Below are 6,738 nucleotides of genomic sequence, written 5' to 3'. Positions count from 1 at the left end.
ACTAATGAACTTGAAGTTATGATTTCCGAATTATTCGATATGTTGATGTTTGTGATGATGATCCTTAAAAGTAAAGAAATGAAAGTGTGGAATATGATATAGGGCCACTGTGCCATGAATGAAGAATCATAAGTATGGCCAAGAGAGCCAAGAAAATAACGATGTTGTGAATAGTTGAAAATATTAATGAAGATATATATAGTGTAAAAGGTAATGAGGTGAATATAAAATATATTTGTATTTTTATTTCTCTTATGTGCAAAATAAAAATATTTTTGGGAGTATCGTTAGTCACTGAGGGAGGGTAGGTAGGAATAATCTAACCCTGAAACTACATGTACAGGTGTAGGGCACATTGTGATTATTCCCCTTATTTGGGATGAGATTGTTGTGATGAGAATATTCCCCTTTATTGGAATGGGGTGATTACTAGAAAAGGGTGATGTCGATCCACACGACATTGTGGTCCGGTCGGGTCGTGATCGGACGCCATGCCGCACACATGGTAGTGATTGTGCTGGAAATTATAATTGAAATTGTGATTGAGTTAATGATTGAAGTTCGGGATAGTAAATGTAATTGTCTTCGGGGAAGACGGCCTAGCCGATTGGGTCGTGATCGAACTCCGTGCAAAATACACGGTGGCATATCTATATCGGTACTAATGATCTCCCAACCAAATATATATATATTTTTGTATTTTGAAAATTATTATGTTTTAACTAGGCATTTGGATATTGTTGATGGTGACCTGTTGTTTCTATGGTTTTCCCTTTCTTATATTGGCATTCTATTTCGAAAGAGGACATTTAGCTGTACATATTAGTACTATTCCATATGTACAAACATCCCTTTTGTCGAGGGCGCTGCATCTTCAATGGATGTAGGTGGTTCGTCAGCGGGAGGTTTTGATCCTCGTTAGCAGTTACTCTCTATTCAGTAGATTTTGGTGAGCCCTACTCTGTTCTGGGCTTCATGTCATTTAACATTGTACTTTATGTTTTGAGGTATAGTCGGGGCTTTATCTCCGATACATCCATACTACTCTTTTGTTGTACTTAGAGGCTCCGTAGATAGGTTGTGGGTGGTGTTTGATGTTCGGAATTAAACTAGTAAGTGTTGGTATTTGGGCAAACATGTTTTTCATCATATCTATAAACTTGTAATATTTTGGAAATCATAAATGAATATCCTTTAGTAATGGAAAAAGAATGTGGAACACTTGACTCTTCTCATGTCTATCACTTGTACTGATACTTATGTTGTTAATGGGCAAGGTTGGGTAGAAAGAATCTAGTAGGCTTGCTTAACTAGGGTATCTCGGTTGAGCGTCGGTCGCGCTCCTCCCCGAGGTTGGGGCGTGACAACCCTGACCTCCTACTATTTTTAAAAAATGAGTTTTGTAGGCAAATTGTGTAGCCTACGTAACAAAAGCCTCCCCCTCCTCCAGCATGCTGATTTTGCCTACGCAGGCTTGCTGTGTTTCCTTCTTTCCTCTTTTCTCCACCATTCCTCACTATGCCTTTATTCATGCAACTTAGTGACCTTCAAATCTCATAATATTCATGTCCAAGTATTTTAATGATCTCGATACTCTCGTGTGCATTGGCACATACTTCGATGTCTTGCTAATTATTCTCTTAAGCTCGAATTAGGCTTAATCTTGTTAGAAAAATTTCTTGATCTTTACAATCTTCCCCACTTAGAAATATTTGTCCTTGAATGTCAAGCCGATATCGTAATCAAGTTCAAATAATCATTACTCTTCTAGACCTTTTTACTAAATGACCTCTAATTATTCATCCTTTTTGGCTAACTCTCCAAATTCTCAAAAATATTTGACAAAGTCTCCTTTATAAATATGATCATCTGCAAATATCCACTTGTCAGCCAACCGCACGTATGTGATATACATCAAGCATGGCGGCCCCATAAAGCTCGCATTTAACACAATGCATCTTTATATGCCAACAAAAGTTTAATACACTCTACCAAATACAAGTGATTACAATTCAAGTTTTAAAAGGAAATATAAGACACATTTGTATACTATTCAAGCCTAGCCTCCATATTATTGAATTAGATAAGGATATCTTTTATTCATGTCATCCTACGCTTCTCATGTTGCTTCTTCAATATCTTGACTCTGACATAACACCTTAACCGATGGTATCTCTTTTTTCTCCTCAACTTCCATAGTTGTTCATCAAGTATACAAATATAAATATCCTCATATGTTAGTAATTCATTTATCTCAATAATTTGTGGCAAAATGACATGTGAGGGATCTCTTAAACACTCCCAGCATTACAATAATAAGGTATATATCCTGAGACATGCCTAGCCACTATAGGCAATACGTGAATCAACTCATAAGCAATATAAATAATTTATCCACTCGCTTCACGGAATAAGCGTCATCACTTCACGGAATAAGCATGATACACATCGAATTAAAAGAAAATGCTAAGAAACATTCATACTTGTGGTCATGAACAAGTAAGGGCATCAAATTTTCACATCCCTCATCGACATTCCAAGCGGCCTTCTCAATATCATAATGCGATAATACTTTCACTGGATTTATGACTATATTTTTCAACCCACAAACTTGCATCACATGAGTCTCAACCGATTCTCCCTCGTAAATGAGACTATCATTCTCAATATGTGAACCTATTTGGAGAGATCAAAAGATAGCACTGCCTCTAAGGTTATTACCTCTTTTACCACATGAATCACACATGCCTCGTCGTCCATATACTCTCGTAGTTAGGCAATTATAAGATCAAATCTACTAAAGGTAGTTTCGGTTATAATGTAAAATCATGTGTGGTCCCCACTCTTTCGAGAAATCTTCTACAACCTCCACGAAGTACGCTTTACCATTTGAGCTTCATTATACCTTTCATTGGCGATTTCTTTATAAGGATGCCACATCATGTTTCTTAACCCATATTCTTGGCATTGTTCATTCAAATAACAACTGTATTCTTGATATCTTATACACTTATTTCCATCCCTACATTCCGTGTAATTCTTCTAGAATTAAGGTTTCACCACAACACTTGAAATGACGTTACATACTTGTTCTCCATTTTCAAACTTTTTTATGGGTGAAGATTCCATTTTCTAATCATTCTCATAAGCAGAATTTCAACATCAACCCTCAGCTTACATATGTTATTCACAAACACCATCCCTCCATCAAAACTCTTTCAATATAAAGTCATCTATATCGGTCTAGTACATTCCTTAATTCCTCTATAATTTTATCATGATATTATCTTATACTATTGGTACCCATGACATATAGTTTATCTCCTCGTATTTAGGGCGATCACAATAGGAGAGCCTTCAAATACCAACTTACTACTCACACAACTAATAAATCCCATGTCACGACCCAAAAACCTAACTTGTCGTGATGGCGCCTATCGATGGTACTAGGCAAGCCGATTTTCCCAAAATACTTCAGTAGTTTAATAAAAGGTAGTTTTAAACTCTTTCATATCATAAAAACCACAGTTGAACCCCGATGCGGAACAAGCCCCAAACATCGAGGTGTCACTAAGTCATGAGCATCTAAATAACCAAACTAATACAACCAGTGTCTAAGTATCAATACAAGACAGAAAGAAATATAGAAGAAGAGAAAAGATACTACGGACGCCGACAGCTACCTCGTAGTCTTCGGTGCTCGATTGCGCCCGAAATTAATGACTTTCGTGATCAAACACACCTGGATCTGCACATGAAGAGCATGGTGTAGCATGCGTGCAACCAACTCAGGAAGTAACAGAAATAAATAAGGAACTGAGAAAACAAAGTCGAGCTACACATAATACAGTTCTTTTCAGAAAATTCAGTAAAGGAATTTAGGCATGCTTTCAAATCGGTGCTTTAAAAATCAAAACGTATAAGCTCATGCGAAACAGTATAAGTCCTTCAAAACATCACAACAGAAATGACTAGCAACAATGTGCATCAATAAATAAAAGCCATACACAGCCTCACAGGGGCTACTATCACTCATCTATCTCGACAGCTCAATCGCTCGTCTCTCAGCCTCAATACTCACACTCAAGGTACGTGCGCTCACTAGGGGTGCGTACAGACTCCGGAGGGGCTCCTACAGCCCAAGCGCTATATTGTTGCAGCGTGCAGCCCGATCCAATATTGTTGCAGCGTGAAGCTCGATCCATATATTACTGTAGCGTGCAGCCCGATCCAGGTACTGTTGCGGCATGCAGCCCGATCCAGGTACTGCTGCGGCATGCAGCCCGATCCAATATCATGGCTCGAAGGCTTATCGCGGCGTGCAACCCGATCCAACATTTACTGCGGTGCGCAGCCCGATCCAGGTACAACTGCGACGTGCAGCCCGATCCAATATATCTCACACAGCTCTCAACCCGGCACTCAGGCCCTATATCAGTCACTAGCCTTTCCAGCTTCACAATTATCACAACAACAGCCCAAACAAAGACTATAACAAGTACAAATCAAATCACGGGAGAGAGAGCCGGGACAAAGTGCATAAGCAAATGATGACTGAGTACAAGTTAGCAATTTAACAGTCAATGCAACAAGTTCACTACCACTGTGGGTCCCAACAGGGTTTCCATATAACCTAAACATGGTTTCTAACATGTAAGGCAGGCAATAACTCCAAAAGAAGAGTGAACAAGTAATAGCAAAGGTGTATTTGACTTTACTGTCTATCGGGACAGACCAAGTCTCAATCCCCCTCAGTGCATGCTCACACGTCCGTCACCCAACGTGTGCATCACCTCTAAATATCAACATCATATCAGTTTCTCGGGGTTTCATATCCTCAAGACCAGATTTAAAACAGTTACTTACCTCAAACCAAGCAAAATCCTACTCCGCGATGCCCTTGCCTCCCAAATAGGTCTCCAAACGCTTCGAATCTATTCACAATCAGTACAATACCATCAATATACGCTAATGGAATGAATTCCACAAGAAAAACTATCAAATTAGCCCAAAATCCCGAAATTGGCTCAAACCCGCCCCCGAGCCCACGTCTCGAAATCCGACAAAATTTACAAAACTAGAAAGCCCATTCACTCATGAGTCCATACATACAAAATTTATCAAAATCCGATATCATTTGGTCCCTCAAATTCTTAAATTAAACTCTCCAAAATTCCAATCCCTAACCCCTCCTTTTCCATTAATTAAATGATTAAACAAAGAGAAATCACCAAAAATATGAGTATTAGGGCTCAAGCAACTTACCTCACTGAAAACCTTTGAATCTCCCTTCAAAATCCCTCCAAAAGCTCCAAAAACCGACTTGAAAATAGTGGAAATGAACCAAAATTCGCGAAGTGTGCTATCTATACATTCTGCCCAGGTTTTCGCACCTTGCGGGCTCTTTCTCGCGCCTGCGGGACCGCACCTGTGGTCAAAATCATTGCACCTGCGGAATTCACTTAAGAGCCCAAGTTCCGCATCTGCGGCCCAAAATCTCGCGCCTGCGAAAGCGCACCTGCGCATTTCCCTCCGCCTCTGCGAAGCCTGCCCAAAATCCTCCTCTCCGCATCTACGCCCCAGGCCTCGCACCTGCGGGCTCGCAGATGCGACAGACTCCTCGCACCTATGGTTCCATCCCTCCTTAGCCTTGCCCGTACCTGCGAACTCCCACGCACGCCTGTGAACTTGCACCTGTGTTCCCCTCCTTCGCAGGTGCGAAAATACCAGCAGCAGCAGCTTCAGCTGCAATTTCCAACTTTAAATAATCCGTTAACCACCCGGAATTACCCCCGAGACCCTCGGAACCTCAACCAAAACATACCAACAAGTCATATATCAATATACAAACTTAGTCGAGCCTTCGGAACACTCAAAACAACATCAAAATACCAAATTACCCTCGGATTCAAGCCTAAGAACTTTTATACTTCCAAATTACGCAAACGACCCCGAAACTTACCAAACCACACCCGAATAACCTCACATTTAGCACACACGTCGCAAATGACACTACGAACCTACTCCAACTTTCGGAATTCCATTCCGACCCCGATATCAAATTTTCCACTGCCGAACAAAATCGCAAAATTTCCAACTTTCACCAATTCAAGCCTAATTCTACTACGGACCTCCAAATCACATTCTGGACGCACTCCTAAGTCCAAAATCACCTAACAGAGCTAACGGAACCATAAAAATTCAATTTCGAGATCGTTTACTCATAAGTCAACATCCGGTGACTTTTCTAACTTAAGCTTCTAAATAAGAGATTAAATGTCTTATTCCACTCCGGACCCGAACCAACCAACTTGGTATAACACACTATAGTTGAATAACACAAAAAGAATCAAAAATGGGGGAAACCGGGCTATAACTCTAGAAATGACCGGTCGGGTCGTTACATCCTCTCCCTCTTAAGCAATAGTTCGTCCTCGAACGGGTCTAGAAACATACCTGGAGTCTCGAATAGGTGTGGATATCTGCTCCGCATCTCCCGCTCGGTCTCCTAGGTGGCTTCCTCCATAGGCTGACCTCTCCAGTGCTCCTTCACTGAAGCTATATCCTTTGACCTCAACTTCCGAATCTGCCGATCCAAAATGGCACCGACTCCACATCATAAGTCATATCACCCTTCAACTGAACCGTGCTGAAGTTCAAAACATGGGACGGATCGCCAACATACTTCCGAAGCATGGAAACATGAAACACTGGATGCACACTCGACAAGCTGGGTGG

This window comes from Nicotiana tabacum, chromosome 4 (assembly GCF_000715075.1).
Source record: "Nicotiana tabacum cultivar K326 chromosome 4, ASM71507v2, whole genome shotgun sequence".
Classification (NCBI taxonomy): domain Eukaryota; kingdom Viridiplantae; phylum Streptophyta; class Magnoliopsida; order Solanales; family Solanaceae; genus Nicotiana; species Nicotiana tabacum.
The sequence above is the reverse complement of the archived record's forward strand: the minus strand, read 5'-3'. Positions refer to the sequence as shown.